We start from the raw sequence: 17,003 nt of genomic DNA, 5'->3' as shown, positions 1-17,003 counted from the left end.
GCACCTCTTCAGGATCGCCTTAAAAAGGAGTTAGACAGAATGGCAAAATTAGAAGTAATCAGAAAGATAGAAGAACCTACTGACTGGGTAAACTCCATGGTTTGTGTAAAGAAAAAGAATGGAGATATTCGCATATGCATGGATCCTAAAGATCTGAACGAGAATATCAAAAGAGAACATTACCAAATACCAAACCATAACAAAATCACATCTGAGACAGCTGGTGCACAATTCTTTACGAAACTTATTGCATCTTAGGGTTTCTGTCAACGAAAGCTAGAGGAACAAAGTACAAAATACTGCTCTTTTAATACGTCATTTGGACAGTACTGCTTTCTGAGAATGCGGTTTGATATAATTTCGGCATCAGATATTTTTCACTGAGCACATAATCGAAGGCATCGAATGTGTACATGTGAATGTGGATGTTATCATCATTTGGGGCTCAACCACAGAAGAGCACAATACAAGGTTGCTTAAAGTTCTAACGAGCATCAGGGGAAATGGGCTGAAGCTCAATTATCAAACTGCTGAAGATTGTAGATCTGCATGTCAATCTTATTTTCACACTACTACCGGTATCAGAAACAAAACTATGTGAGATCCAAGAAGAGACCAGGAAGGATCAAACTCTTCAAGAGGTGATGAGGGACATCAACTCACACTGACCCAGAGGTCAATGTATGGAGTTCTACAATATAAGATCTGAACTCAGTACCATTCATAATAATACTAATATTAGAGCAGGGGTGAGGTGATAGGATGGTTATAGAACATTACAGCGCAGTACAGGCCCTTCGGCCCACGATGTTGCACCGTCCTGTGAAACCCTTCTAAAGTCCCTCTACACTATTCCCTTATCGTCCATATGCCTATCCAATGACCATTTGAATGCGATGGGGGGAGGGGGGGGGGGGGGGGGGGGGGGGGGGAGTTGTTCTGCTGACGGGGATGGAAACTGGGCATGGTAACAGTGAAGAGGTCATGGGTGGAGCTGGCCAGGAGGTGGGCCAGAGGAAGCATGACACATGGCTGGGGGGCTGGCTGATTGGCGGCGGGGGGGGGGGGGGGGGGGGGGGGGGGGGGGTGAAGTGCCCCCAACCAGGCTGATCACCTGGAATGTTAGAGGGTTAAACGGGCCAGTGAAGAGGGCGCGTGTGTTTGCACATCTGCAGGTTCTGAAGGTGGACATAGTCATGCTGCAGGAGACGCACCTGAAAGTGACAGACCAGGTTAGGTTAAGGAAGGGCTGGGTCAGTCAGGTCTTTCATTCGGAGCTTGATTCTAAGACGAGGGGCGTTGCAATCCTGATTAAGAAAAGGGTACAATTTGAGGCAGAGGGCACAGTCGTGGATGGGGGTGGCAGGTTCGTTATGGTGGTGCCCCCGGAGAGTAGGGAGGTGGAGATAGTGGTAACCATGGATGCTGAAAAGGCTTTTTACCGGGTCGAGTGGGATTATCTGTGGGAGGTACTAGGACGGTTCGGGTTTGGGGCGGGGTTCATCGACTGGGTTAGGCTATTGTATCAGACCCCGGAGGCGGGTGTAAGGATGAACAGGACGACATTGGACTACTTTAGACTGCACCGTGGGACAAGACAGGGCTGCCCTCTCTCCCCACTGCTGTTTGCGTTGGCCATAGAGCTGCTGGCAATTGCACTGAGAGCTTCTAGGGGCTGGAAAGGGCTGGTCTGGGGGGGAGTGGAACATAGAGTCGCGTTATACGCGGATGATCTGTTGTTATATGTATCGGACCCAATGGTGGGGATGGACGGTATTATGGCAACCCTGAGGGAATTTGGCCGGTTCTCCGGATACAAACTGAACATGGCTAAGAGCGAGTTGTTTCTAATTCAGGCGAGGGGGCAGGAGAGTAGGCTGAAGCGGTGCCGTTCAGGCTAGTGGGGGAGAGTTTCCGATATTTGGGGATTCAGGTGGCACGGGGCTGGGACAGGTTGCATAAGCTCAACATGTCCCGACTGGTGGAACGAGTGAGGGAGGAGGTCCGGAGGTGGGATGCGCTCCCGCTGTAATTGGCGGTGAAGGTGCAGACTGTTAACGTGACGATTCTCCCGAGGTTCTTATTTGTTTTTCAGTGTCTCTCCATCTTTATCCCGCGGTCCTTCTTTAAGAGGCTGAATAAAATTATTCTGGGATTTGTATGGGCAGGGAAGTCCCTGCGGGTGAAGAGGGTGATGCTTGAAAGGAACAGAGGAAAAGGGGGGCTGGCTTTGCCAAACTTCAGCAACTATTACTGGGCGGCCAACATAGCTATGATAAGGAAATGGATGGTGGGTGCGGGGTCGCTTTGGGAGTGGGTGGAGGCTGCTTCCTGCAGGGGCACTAGCTTGGCAGCCCTGGTCACGGTGCCTCTGCCGCTTCCGCCGGCACGGTACTCCACCAGCCCGATAGTGGTGGCGGCTCTTTGGATCTGGGGCCAGTGGAGGAAGCATGTAGGGGAGGTAAGAGCATCGGTGTGGACCCCAATCTGCGGCAACCACCCATTTGCCCCGGGGAACATGGACAGGGGGTATTGACTGTGGAGGAGGGCGGGGATTGTGAGGATGGGGGATCTGTTCCTGGAAGGGAGCTTTCCGAGCATGAGGGCGCTGGAGGAAAAGTTTGGGCTGGCGAGAGGGAACGACTTTAGATACTCACAGGTGAGGGATTTTGTACGCAGACTGGTGTCGTCCTTCCCACGTCTCCCACCGAAGGGGAGGCAGGACAGGGTAGTTTCTAGGGGAGGGGTGGGAGGCGGTAGAGTTTCAGACGTGTACAAGGAGCTAATGAGAGCTGAGGATACGCAGACCGAGGACCTGAAGCTTAAGTGGGAGGAGGAGCTCGGGGGGGAGCTGGAGGACGGTATTTGGGCAGAAACCCTGAGCAGAATAAACACGACCGCAGATGTCATGTCCCGGGTATTGAAAACTGGGGTGGTAATGAGTCTGGAGGTGGCAATCTTTGGGGTTTTGGACGACCCGGGAGTCCAGGAAGAGAGGGAGGCTGACGTTCTGGCCTTTGCTTCCCTGGTAGCCCGGCGACGAATACTGCTAGCATGGAGGGACTCAAAGCCCCCGAGGGCTGAGGTATGGCTATTGGACATGACGAGCTTTCTTGGCCTGGCAAAAGTCAAGTTCGACTTGAGAGGTTCGCTACTAGGGTTCGCCCGAAGGTGGCAGCCATTTATTGACTTCTTCGCAGAGGAGTAAGCGTCAGTAGGGGGGGACTAGGGTAGAGTAGAGTAGAGTAGGGGGATATTGAGGCAGGTCCGTGCATGAACAGAGCCGTGGTTTGCACTATGTTTAATTTGTAATTTGTGTCTCGACTTGTGTGTCGGGGCCGGCGTGTGTAAGAAGTTCCCCGCGCATGCACAGGATGGCGCAGCCCAACTGCGCATGTGCAGGATTGAGCTGCCCCAACTGCGCATGCACGGGTTGGCGCGGCACCGTGTAAGGACGCTGGAGTGGTGTGAACCCCTCCAGCGCCGTGCTGGCCCCTGTGGGTGCCAGAATAAGTCGTGCCCGGGCCCTGTTCGCGCCATCGTGAAACGCATTGGCGTTCACGACGGCGCGGGCACTTGGTCCGCGAAACGGAGAATCGCCCCCTTTGTTTTTTCATATATACTTCACTACATAATGATTAGTTCCACAAATGCGTTACCAACTACTCTGGAATTACTTTTTGTTGGTGCAAGCTACATCACATGACCACGTTTCACACTGCTATTGGAATTGTTAAAAGGGAGACAGCTATAAGTCACCATAATTATGGAAGGAGAAGATGTTATTGAATCCTGGATCTCTGTGTTGCAATGTCAAAGAGCGGAGAAACCAGATTACTGAGTTATCAATCTCAGCAAAATTGCTTGAGAGAATTGCCCATAAGATACCAAGGGCGCGATTCTCCGGCCTTGTTGCACTCTCGCTAGAGCGAAACGAGGCCGGTGAATCATGGGAGAGGCTGAAAACAGGAATCACACCAGGCGCCAAACAGTTTGTGATGCAACCGGCCCGTTCCCGTAGACGAAATTGGGATCTTGCCGTAGCACGGCGAGAAACCAATTATCACCACTTAAGCCCTATTTCCATACAATCAACGAGAGCCACCCCATATCCAACGGCCTCCCGTCATTCAGCGGGCTCCCCAGCAAGTACTCACGCTGGCGCCGATTAGCACTCCTTTTGAAAAACGTGAACCTGACAGAAGGGCGGCTGTGGAGAGCCAAGGAGGTGACTTCCATCTTTGCTCCCAGGCCAAGATCTCATGGGCGCTGGGATGGCTGCCACAGTGTTTGGCAGGGGGTTGTGGGCCCTTGGCTGGGGGTGGGGGACCCTTGGCTGGGGGTGGGGGACCCACTGCAGGGCTGGGCCGCCATGGGAGGGTGAGGGAAGGCATTGTGACAAGGGCATCATACTAATTGTGCACAAGGGTGTTTATTGTGTGCAATGTTGAATGGCATTGCCAGCCTCGCTGGGCCAAGCGCAGTTTGTGCTCCCGACAACACTCAGAAATCTTTCCGGAGAATCCTCCCATGTGTTTTCAGCCCACTATGTGCATTTCTGATCACTATATCGAAGTGGAGACATCATCATAACTTTTGAGAGACGGCATAGGAAGGCAACTGAACCAATTCAGCTCAGATGCTAAACCCCAATAAGACAGAATATTTATACTAGACAAGAGATCGTTCAGAGTGGTTTCATGGAAATAATCCCAATAAATTAGTTGGCATTGCCGCAAATTCATAACTGTGCCTCAAAATTAAATTCAGCAAAGCAAAGGTGGAGATAGCTTGGTTTAATTGTTGTACACAGAGTGGTGACCGTGTTGACTATTCAACCAAGACTGGAACAGATGGGCCTGTAATTCCCCAGTCCAGCCTGCATGCTGGTTTGCCATCATGTTCCTGCCTTTGGACCATTTTTCAAACTGCTGGTTTAAGCATGAAATGGATTCCCGCCAATTATTTATCCTTATGGAACAATAGGGGCACTGTGCCAATGCTCACTGGAATTTTCCAGCCTGCATGTGGGCTCCCCCACTGAGGCTGAAACAAGACCAAGAAATGGGGGTCACCTCCTTGCAGCAGACAAGAGGACCAACGCTCCATCACTACAGTTAAGCACCAGCCCTCCGTACAAGCTGATCACATGGAATGTGAGGACTGAATGGGCCAGTCAAGAGGGCTGGCGTGTTCGCTCAATTGTGGGAACTGAAGGCGGACGTGGCAATGCTACAAGAGACACACCTAAAAGTTACAGACCAGGTGAGATTGAGGAAGGGGTGGGTTAGCCAAGTGTTCCACTCAGGACTGGACTCAAAGACCAGGGGGGGTAGCGATCTTGATCAGCAAATGTGTGGCATTCGAGGTAGGGAGAATCGTGTCAGACAAGGTGGGTAGGTACATAATGGTGAGTGGGAAGCTGGAGGAGCTGCGAGTGGTACTTATGAACGTATATGCTCCAAATTGGGACGACGTGGAATTTATGAGGTGGATGTTAGGTAAGATCCCAGACTTAGAGTCACATAACCTGATCATGGGAGGCGACTTCAACAGTCAATGATCCGAAATTGGACCGGTCAAAATCCAGGACAGGGAGGAGGCCGGCTGCGGCAAAGGAATTGAAGGGTTTTATGGAACAGATGGAGGGAGTAGACCCATGGAGGTTTGCACGGCCGAGGACAAAGGAGTTTTCCTTTTTTTCACATATCCACAAAGTATACTCTCGCATCGACATTTTTGTTCTGAGCAGGGCGCTAATACCAAAGGTGGTAGATACTGAGTACTCGGCAATTGCAGTGTCGGATCATGCCCCGCACTGGGTGGATCTATGGGTTACTGTGGAGAGAGGGCAACGTCCTCTGTGGAGACTGGATGTGGGGTTGCTAGCGGACGAGGCGGTCTGTGGCGGGTGAACAAGTCCATCCAGAACTACCTGGAAACAAATGATACCGGGAGGTCTCTGCAGCGACGGTCTGGGAAGCTTTGAAGGCAGTGCTCAGAGGGGAATTAATCTTGATACGGACCCACAGAGAAAGGGTGGAATGGGCTGAGAGGGATAGGTTAGTGGAGGAGATACTCCAAGTGGACAGAGATTCTCAGAGGCCCCGGATGCGGGGCTACTGAGGGAGCGGCGGAGGCTACAGGCGGAGTTTGGGCTGTTGACCACAGGGAAAGTAGTGGAACAGTTGAGGAAGTCAAGGGGGGAGGCGATCTATGAGTACGGGGAGAAGGCAAGCAGAATGTTGGTGCATCAGCTCAGGAAAAGAGAGGTGGCTAGGAAGATAGGTAAAGTAAAGAGCAGAGAGGGTAATACTGTCCTGGACCCAGCAGGGGTGAACGAGGTGTTTAAGGACTTTTATAGTAAATTATATGAGTCGGAACCCCGGCTGGGGTGGAGGGTATGAGGCAATTTCTGGATCAATTGAGGTTCCCGAGGGTGGAGGAGGACCTGGTCGAGGGGCTGGGAGCCCCAATTGAGATTGAGGACATAATCAAGGGGCTGGAGGGCATCCAGTCGGGTAAGGCCCCGGGGCCTGACGGCTACCCAGTGGAATTCTATAAGAAGTTTTAAGAGATATTGAACCCATTGCTGGTGAGGACATTTAACGAAGCAAGAGAGAAGGGAGTCCTCCCCCCAACAATGTTGCAGGCCTCGATTTCATTGATCTTGAAATGTGAGAAGGATCCGGAGAAATGCGGGTCATACAGCCCGATTTCTCTACTGAATGTGGATGCCAAACTGCTGGCTAAGATACTGGCCACAAGGATAGAGGACTGTGTCCCGGGGATGATAGGGGAAGACCAGACGCGATTTGTTAAGGGCAGGCAACTCAAGGCCAATGTTCGAAGGCTTCTAAATGTTATTATGATGCCCTCAGAAGGAGAGGAGGTGGAGGTGGTGGTAGCAATGGATGCGGAGAAGGCTTTTGATCGGTGGAGTGGAATTACCTGTGGGAGGTGCTAGGAAGGTTTGGGTTTGGTGAGGGCTTTATTGACTGGGTGCGGTTGCACTATCAGGCACCAGGAGCGAGTGTGTGTACGAACCGGCTGAGATCGGGATATTTTGAATTACACCGAGGGACAAGGCAAGGGTGCCCCCTCTCCCCGTTACTGTTTGCTCTGGCCATAGAGCCATTGGTCATGGCGTTAAGAGTCTCTAGGAACTGGAAAGGGCTGGTTCGGGGGGGGGGGGGGGGGGGGGGGGGGGAGCACTGTGTCTCGCTCTACGCAGATGACCTGCTCTTGTACATTTCGGACCTGTTGGAGGGGATGGGGGAAGTGATGCGAATCTTGGGGGAATTTGGCAATTTTTCGGGGTATAAATTGAACATGGGGAAAAGTGAGATGTTTGCGATCCAGGCAAGAGGACAAGAGAAGAGACTGGGAGAGCTGCCGCTTAGAATGGTAGGGAAGAACTTTTGATATCTGGGAATCCAGGTGGCCTGGAAATGGGAGGCACTACACAAGTTAACCTATCCCGGTTGGTAGACCAAATGGAAGGGGACTTTAAGAGATGGGACATGTTCCCGCTAACACTGGCAGGGAGGGTACAGACCGTGAAAATGATGGTCCTCCCCAGATTTTGTTCGTCTTTCAGTGCCTCCCCATCTTCATCCCAAAGGCCTTTTTCAAGCAGGTGAATAAGATTATTTTGGGCTTTGTGTGGGCGGGTAAAACCCCACGAGTGAAGAAAGTGTTGCTGGAGCGCAGTCGGGGGGAGGGAGGGTTGGCGCTGCCGAACTTCTGCAATTACTACTGGGCGGTTAATATAGCCATGATTAGGAAGTGGGTAGTGGGGGAGGGGTCGGCATGTAAAGACACCAGTCTGGGAGCATTGGTAACGGCACATCTGCCGTTCTCGCTGGCCCGATACTCCACAAGCCCGGTGGTCATGGCGGCTCTGAGGATCTGGGGGCAGTGCAGGAGATATAAGAGTGGACGGAGCATTGATTTGGACCCTAATTTATAACAACCACAGATTTGTACCGGGTAGGCTGGACGGCGGGTTTTGGAGTTGGCAGAGGGCAAGAATTAGAAGGATGAGGGAACTATTTATAGATGGGAGCTTTCCCAGCTTGAAAGCTTTGGAGGATAAATTTAAATTGCCAGCAGGGAGTGGTTTTAGGTATTTGCAGGCACGCGACTTCCTGAGAAAACAGGTGCCGGCCTTTCCGCTGCTGCCGCCAGGATAGAGTTGTCTCCAGTACCTGGGTGGTAAAGGGGAAGGTATCGGATATTTACCAGGAGCTTTCGGAGGCGGAGGAAACTCCGGTGGAGGAGCTTAAGGGCAAGTGGGAGGACGAGCTAGGAGGAGAGATAGAGGCGGGTCTATGGGCGGATGCGCTAAGCAAGGTTAATACCACCTCATCATGCGCCAGGCTTAGCCTGATACAATTTAAGGTACTTCACCAGGCACACATGACAGTTGCTAGGATGAGCAAGTTTTTCAGGGTAGATAGGTGTGCGAGGTGAAAAATGAAATGAAATGAAATGAAAATCGCTTATTGTCACGAGTAGGCTTCAATGAAGTTACTGTGAAAAGCCCCTAGTCGCCACATTACGGCGCCTGTTCGGGGAGGCTGGTACGGGAAGTGGTACTGGTACGCGTGTGCGGGAAGCCCAGCAAATCATATCCACATGTTTTGGGCATGCCCGAAGCTTAGAGGATTTTGGCAGGTTTTTGCTAAGGCAACATCCACGGTGCTAAAAACACGGATGGTGCCAAGTCCGGAGGGTAGCGATCTTTGGAGTGTCGGAAGATCCAGGAGTTCAGGGGGCGAAAGGGGCTGACGTCCTGGCCTTTGCCTCCCTGGTAGCCCGGAGACAGATCTTGTTAATGTGGAGGGACTCAAAGCCCCCGAGTGTAGAGACCTGGGTTAGTGACATAGCTGGGTTTCTCAGTCTCGAGAAAATAAAGTTTGCCTTAAGAGGTTCGATGTTAGGGTTCACCCGAATGTGGCAGCCGTTAGTCAACTTTCTCGGAGAAAATTTTAAATGTCAGCAGATGCAGTATTCCAAGGGCCGGGAGGGGGGTGACGGGGCGGATTGTTGTTGTATGGTTAAGGTGTGTGAAGATTGGGCTGGGGGGGGGGGGAATGTTTATTTTACCATGTTGATGTCATTGTTTATGTTATTGTTATAAACATTTTCAAATACAGAAATAAAATACTATTTAAAAAAACTAAAGTTAAGCACCAATCCCCACCTCCCCCACACTGCACCCCCCACCCATCCATTGTCTTACTAACCATAGGGCTACAGATGCAGCCACAGTTCCCTCTCCATCATGACATCTGTGTATTTGAAAGTTTTTAACAAGATTTCAGAGGTTGCCTCCTTTTGAGGTGCCCACTCTTTCACCTACCTATTTTAGCAACTCCTACCTCTGTAAGTGGACCCCAACCAGTTTAGGTTATTCATGATCTCTGACAGAAAGTTTGCATCTGTGGAACTGGAATTGTCCCAGGAGACTATCTGTGATCAGTGACATGCTTCATACATGAAGAATTGTGGCTTGTGTGTATTGCTTGTAAAAATGTATTCTTCAATAAGAGGTGCAAAAAGTTTTTAAATAATCAAAATACAAAATTATTAGTGGACTACATTCAAAACCATATATTCTTTAATTCATTACTGTTGTCTAATAATAAACTTTCAAATTAGGGTGGCACGGTGCTGCAGTGATTAACACTGCTACCTCACGGCGCCAAGGACCCAGGTTCGATCCAGGCCCCGGGTCACTGTCCATGTGGAGTTTGCACGTGCTCCCTGTGTTGCGTGGGTCTTACCCCCACAACCCAAGAGGATGTGCAGGGTCGGTGGATTGGCCACGCTAAATTGGTCCTCAATTGGAAAATAACAATTGGGTCCCCTAAATTTATTTAACAAAAAATAAACTTTTAAATAAAACCAGCTACGGGTAGTTAAAAATATTTTATTTATAAAGCTTGCTATTACAGGAGTTTTGGAAATGTGGCTTTTTGTGTACTTATAGGACTTGGATGAAATTTCTAATATATAGGTCAAAAAAGTTACTACATGGAAAGATAATCATTTTAAAATAATAAATGTTTGACATCAGAACACAAAATCTCAAGTTTAATCTATTATATATTTGATATTAGATGATTAAAAGTGCACTTGACTTGAAACTACATTGTGAATATTAACATTACAACGTTTAATGCATTAATTTGCAATTCCATTATCAGTTATTTTGACATTTCAAATAAATAGGTTCAAGCAATAGCAGGAAAGGGAATTTTATATAAATGTATTAAATGTTCATCTGGTAATATTCGGAGACCATTCAAGGTCAGAAGAAATAATGAATTCTCGTAAGTGATCACCAGATATGAATCTCCTTGAGTATGATATCTTATGATGTCTGATGACATCATAAATCACAAGAGTAAGCACTTTAATGGATCTGTCACTCTTGATCATTCAATACTGTGGAAATAATGGGAACAATTTTAACCAATTTTCAACTCTATTTTACCTAAAAATGAGTCCTTTACATAGTAGTTGCCTTATAATGTCAACAATCTCTGTGCATTTACAGAACAATCAGTTGATTGCTGAGGAAACCACAGAATTTGTTGAAGTAGTTTTGATTTTGGTTTTGATCATATTTATATTGCAGCCTCAAGTGAGGTCACATATATCCTTCCAACTGTATGCAGCATCATCTCATGAGGTTGTTTCCTACTTTTCCTTTGGGATCAAAGAGATGCCAATAGTAAAGGTAATGGCTGTCACTGGCTCGATTTGTCATTGAACTGGCATTTTATTTGAGCTTAGGCAGAAAGAGACATTCCCTGACAGTGGGGAGTTGGGAGTCAAAATTATCAAGTCATAAATGTTGCTTTGTAGAAGCTGATCATATACAATGTTACACGTACAATTTTTCTAAGCTGTGCTTCCAACTTTTGGCCAACTGCATGTGCATAATCGTGCACAAGCTGAATTTTAAAATAAATAAATTACATTTAATGTTCTAATACTGCTGATTCAATGGTGCAATATAAATGGATCAAACTTGGTAGAAGGGAAATCAGGTTATCACATTGTCCAGTGGAAGCAATACAAATGTTGCATTAACAAGGTACCATTCCAACAAGTTAATGCCACAACGGTGAACTTCATATGCAACTGAAATGACAATGGTCTTTACATTCCTCAAAACAGTGACTCACAATTAAAAGTCGCAACTTTACAGAGTTTTTGAAACATTCAGATGCATGTGTAGCCAATTTCACAATCTCACCACGGCTCAGCAAATATCATTTGGTGAATATTTGAGTAATACAACTGGGGAAGATAAAGGTGTAGGTCCCAATTTTACCGAATTTTCACCAGTCAAGGATTGCGGAATCCAGGAGGTATGTTCATTTCCATTTAACTACTGCATCCAGTGTAACTGTTTCATCAACATCCCCCGTGATCAGACAACTCCGCAACACTTCCAACTGCCCTGCAGGATCTTCCTGTGGCCTATGACAGCACAAACCAAATCTGATTTGACCCTTCAGGTGATATCCCAGCCTCTGTTCTCCTAACCCTCATGGCCTCCAACCTTACCCCAAATATCTAATCCTTCAAGCCTCTCATCTCTGTCATTACCCCAGGAAAGGACACTCCCTATCCTGCAATTAAATCCCAGCTCTACCCAAGTATGTTTTCTTTTTAACTCAAGGGGATACAATACATCAGTAGAAAAGTTGTGCTCAAATTGCACTTGGATCCCTAATTAGATGGTTAGAACCCTTCTGGAGCACTGTGCTTAGTGTTGGGAACCAAATCCTAGGAAGGAAAGCAAACGTTTGCCCATTCCCATGTTGCCCTTGAAAAGGTGATGATGTGCCACCTTCTTGCAGTCCATTTAGTGTAGTATACCCACTGTGCTATTAGGAAAGGAGTTCCAGGATTTGATTAAGTAATAGTGAAGACCCAGCGATATAGCCTAAGCCAGGATAATGTGTGACTTGAAGGAAAGCTTGCAGGTGATGGTGTTCCCATGTGTCTGTTGCCCTTGTCCTTCTTGATGTGTTGGGTATGTTGGGTTTGTGATGACTGCGTTTACCAGAGCAGTAGAAGAGACAGGCTACCAACACTTGTAGAAGTACAACTCTATTTTATTTAACTATGAGCTGTTAAACAAACTTGCACTGTGGGTTGACACTATGTTAGGTTGACTGAAGACCTATGGACCTTACCAGCCTATACTGCTAGCACATGGTAGATGTTTGTGCTACTGACTGCGGGCTCTGTCCGTCTCAGAGGCTGCATCCCAAACGAGCGGGGAAAACTAGTGCCCTCTGGCTTTATAGTGACCGTGCCCTGTCTGGTGATTAGCTGCTGTGTTGTGTATGTTGATTGGTCTTTCAGTGTGTCAGTCAGTGTGTGTCTATGCACCATCATATACTTGTGTGTATATTATGACATCCCCCTTTTTTAAAAAAAATGTGTGTATAGGTGGCAATAAATAGTGTGGTATGTGAATGTTCCTGACTAAGTGGGACATATGTGAGCATATTTACAGGACTATATACATAATTTCTAACATATTTACACAGGAAGGTGTCTAGTGCAGATGGACAGTATGTAACACAAAGCATAATTAGAATAATAACATGTACAAACTAGTGAATTAATGAACAGGGTAACGAAACAATCAGTTCATGAGTTCAGAGAGTCCATGAATTTAGGCAGTTCATAAATTCAGTCGCTGTGGTGGGCGGCAAATTCTGGTTGACCGCCTCAAGGGTGGGTCAGGGGCCGCCTGGTCTGTAATGGGCGGGACTGTGTCAGTCGCAGAGGGTGGCAGCACAAAAGGGAGATCTGCAAACTCTGTGATGGGCCCGTCCTGAGGGTGAGGCAGGACATGACGATCTGGCGGCGAGCATGGAATGAGTTGTAGTGCCCGCCTATTTCAGCGAAGAAGAGAGCCGTCTTGTAGATGAACCAAAAATGACCTAGAACATAGAACATAGAACATTACAGCGCAGTACGGGCCCTTCGGCCCTCGATGTTGCGCCGACCCGTGAAACCATCTGAAGCCTATCTGACCTACACTATTCCATTTTCATCCATATGTCTATCCAGTGACCACTTAAATGCCCTTAAAGTTGGCGAGTCTACTACTGTTGCAGGCAGGGCGTTCCACACCCCTACTACTCTCTGAGTAAAGAAACTGCCTCTGACATCTGTCCTATATCTACCACCCCTCAATTTAAAGCTATGTCCCCTCGTGTTGGTCATCACCATCCAAGGAAAAGACTCTCACTGTCCACCCTATCTAATCCTCTGACTATCTTATGTCTCTATTAAGTCACCTCTCAGCCTTCTCCTCTCTAATGAAAACAACCTCAAGTCCCTGAGCCTTTCCTCGTAAGACCTTCCCTCCATACCAGGCAACATCCTAGTAAATCTCCTCTGAACCCTTTCCAAAGCTTCCACATCCTTCCTATAATGTGGTGACCAGAACTGCACGCAGTACTCCAGGTGCGGCCGCACCAGAGTTATGTACAGCTGCAGCATGACCTCGTGGCTCCGAAACTCAATCCCCCTGCTGATAAAGGCTAGCACACCATATGCCTTCTTAACAGCCCTATTAACCTGGGTGGCAACTTTCAGGGATTTATGTACCTGGATGCCGAGATCTCTCTGTTCATCTACACTACCAAGAATCTTGCCATTAGCCCAGTACTCTGCATTCCTGTTACTCCTTCCAAAGTGAACCACCTCACACTTTTCCACATTAAACTCCATCTGCCACCTCTCAGCCCAGCTCTGCAGCTTATCTGCAGATGTTCCCGCATGCTGTGCGGAATGACGATCCTGTCCAACTTTAGTAGAATTCCATCTACCACCGCCAGGTCATCTTTGATGTTGTAGAATTGAGGGCATTGGCCCTTGATCCATCCGTCTATCAGATGGCGTATGACGCGTTGGAGCAGAGGATCGTTGGCTGTCTCACGACAAATCTGGATGAGTCGTTCGTCCGTGGCGGGCAGGTTAGATGCGGCAAATGCCACCTGAGCATCAATTTGGCACACGTAGCCCGACTGGTGGCCTTGTGGTTTGAGGTGGCTGGAGTCGGCAATTCGACATGTGGAAATGGAGGGGAAAGTGGTTGTGGGCAAGCAACTTTTCGTAATGCCCTTCGATTCCTTCGCACAATGGAGCCATCAGCCATATGACATAGGATCTGGGTGGGGCCTGTCAAACAACGGCAGCCAGAGCAGACCACCCACCATCCAGTATCTTGATCCTGACCATATCTGCCGGGGTTAGCATGTCCAGATCAGTGGCATGTGCATCATAGCCCTGCTTCTGGCTGTCGCGAAGCTGCTGCATCTTCTGCAGCACCGGGAGATGATCAAGGTTGGGCAGGTGTATGGCTGGAAGCATCATCCGCAGCTCCCCGTTCATCAGCAGTTGAGCTGGCAACATGCCAGTGGACAAGAGAGTCGCCCGGTACGCAAGTAGTGCAAGATGTATGTCGGAAACAGTGTCCGAGGCCTTGCTGATGAGCTGCTTAATGATGTGCGCCCCTTTTTCAACTTTGCCATTGGACTGCGGATAATGCGGACTAGAGATGACATGCCTGAAATTGTAGCTCTTGGCAAACGTGGACCATTCCCGACTGTGGAAGCATGGGCCATTGTCGCTCATGATGGCGTTCGGGATGCCATGCCGTGAGAATGTCTCTTTACACGCTTTGATGACAGTCCGTGAGGTGAGGTCTGGCAGCTTCAGCACCTCAGGATAGTTCGAAAAGTAATCGATGATTAAGATATAGTCACGACCATTCGCGTGGAATAGGTCAATGCCAACCTTGGACCATGGAGAGGTCACTAGGTCATGTGGTTGGAGCGTCTCCTGGTATCATGTTGTGTTATGCGGCTTTGGATAACACAGGCTTAACTAAACGATGCTCCAGACCCTGAAATGAGTTCAACATGTTTATTGAATTATTTACACAGTTCTCAAATGAATTCGACTCTCTGCTAATCTAACTGTAGTAACTCAGTCTAACTGTACCAGCTTGCTCTAAGCCACGTGCTGGAGTGTGATGCTGCTGATCAATCCTGTCTAACTCTCTAGATGACTGTCTGTGGAAAGAGGCAGGGTGTGAGTGCTTCATCCCTTTTATAGTGTTTATGTCATGCCCCCTTGTGGTGATGCCACCTCTGAGTGTCCTGACTGTCCATTGGTTGTGTCCTATTCTGAATGTTCATTTGTTGCATGTTTGCATATCATGACACTTATCAGCCACAGATTGACCCAATATTAAAATCGGAGCTTAAATATGGACCTAACTGAAACCTTGCTCAAGCAACACCAGAGGCCATGTAAGCCACATGGTACAGTATATATAGTGTGTATTTCTCAAACTGACAACTCCCAATGCCACAGGTAAGCTATGTTAGCTTCTATTTTTGCTTTCAAAAATATTTTCTGGTAGCAGCAAGAAAGTGAAATTTTTGGTTTATATTTAGACTTTAATTGCAATTTTTTGTATTCGCTCAAGGGATGGATATGTGTTATTTCAGTTGGCTTGCAATCATGGTTTAGTTACATTTGATATTTTATTCAATTTAAATAGTCATTTTATTTTCATTTATATGCTTCAATATTGTGAAATTGATTCGATGTTTATAATTTATTTGCACGGTTTGATTAGATTTCTGTTTTGAGGAAGGGGTTTATTTTTCTGTAGGATACGAATAGATTTACCCTAATTTGATCGCAAATATATTATTTTGGAATATAATTAGTTTATTGCCTTCTGAATTCATTCTGCAAATGAACAGTAGCAGCATAATCATCAGCAACTATGCTGCATATCAACATTCTTTGGCATCAGCCTATAACTAATTAACATTTAAGCAACTGTTTCATCTGATTATCTTCGCCAATTTCCCAATTTTTTTCTGTAAAAAAACAATAACCGGCGGTATTTGAAACTTCAAATAATAGTTTTTTTTTAAACGTTTAGACAGATGCAATTTTCAAGGCTAGCTTCACGTAAACTTTAAAAAAAACACTCAAGAGACTCACCAAAACGTCTCCAAATCCCAGTCATCCAACATGTCTATGTCGAAAATGTCCATGGTGATAGAATTGGCTCAGCTTGTTCAGAGCCCTCACTCTCTTCTCTCCCTGGGATAGAGCCGCGCTCTGAGCCCAGCTCTCCCCGCCCTTGCCCCTCGCTGTGTCACAAAGTAATCCGAGCCCGTCAGTCACCACGCGCCAACCTCATCAGAGCAACCCGGGGAAAGAGCGGGATGTACGAGCCTCGCACAGCCCTATTGGAGCATCGGTTCCTCCACAGCACAAACACTCCTGTGCCAGCTCGCACCACACATTCACAGGGCACACTGACCAGCGGGCCTCTTAACTTTATTTTCAACACGTCGAGGTGAAGGCATTCTCAAAAGGAGGCTGGCAACAATTTCGGCACTTGCCATTCTTGTTTTTCTCATGAATATTTCCACAGTTTTGTAAGAGTAGACAGCTGAATACACTGGTTGATTAATCAAAGTAATGCATATGAATTCATTAAAAAACCTCCTATAACTATTTTAACCTGAAGGATTGAAGTTCACATTGATTCAAGAGAATAAATTAGTACATGTGAAAGCTCCATATTTGGGGTTTTTATATCACCAGTGTCGTAGTTAAATTCATCTTTCTTCCATTGTCTCAAGACTCACCTTAAAACAAACAAACCTTTTAGACATATTTAAAAGTAATATTTTTAACTTGAAATATGTATTTGTACGAGGAGATCTTCCAAAATAAAATAACTGACAGATGAATTATGTGCTGACACTTTCAGGTACAGCTCTCCCCTCCCTTGCCTCTCGCTGTGTCACAAAGTAATACAAGCCCGTCAGTCACCACGCGTCAACCTTATCAGAGTAACCTGGAGAAAGAGTGGGATGTACCAGCCTCGCACAGCCCTATTGGGGTATCTATTCAGGTACCTA

At 47.4% G+C, this 17,003-nt stretch overlaps 1 protein-coding gene across 1 annotated transcript in view; it reads right to left on the bottom strand.

Annotated features, from left to right (window-relative positions):
• Positions 1-16,094, bottom strand: part of aff3 (AF4/FMR2 family, member 3) — a 409,202-nt gene extending 393,108 nt beyond the window's left edge. Inside the window, exon 1 of the mRNA XM_038818559.1 lies at positions 16,072-16,094. The gene's annotated coding sequence lies outside the window, so the exon portion shown is untranslated. The remainder of the gene's footprint in view (positions 1-16,071) is intronic.
• Between the last annotated feature and the right edge of the window lie 909 nt (positions 16,095-17,003).

This window comes from Scyliorhinus canicula, chromosome 14 (genome assembly GCF_902713615.1).
Source record: "Scyliorhinus canicula chromosome 14, sScyCan1.1, whole genome shotgun sequence".
NCBI classification, from domain to species: Eukaryota; Metazoa; Chordata; class Chondrichthyes; order Carcharhiniformes; family Scyliorhinidae; genus Scyliorhinus; species Scyliorhinus canicula.
Note: the sequence above shows the minus strand (reverse complement) of the source record. Positions and strands in the feature narration are given on the sequence as shown.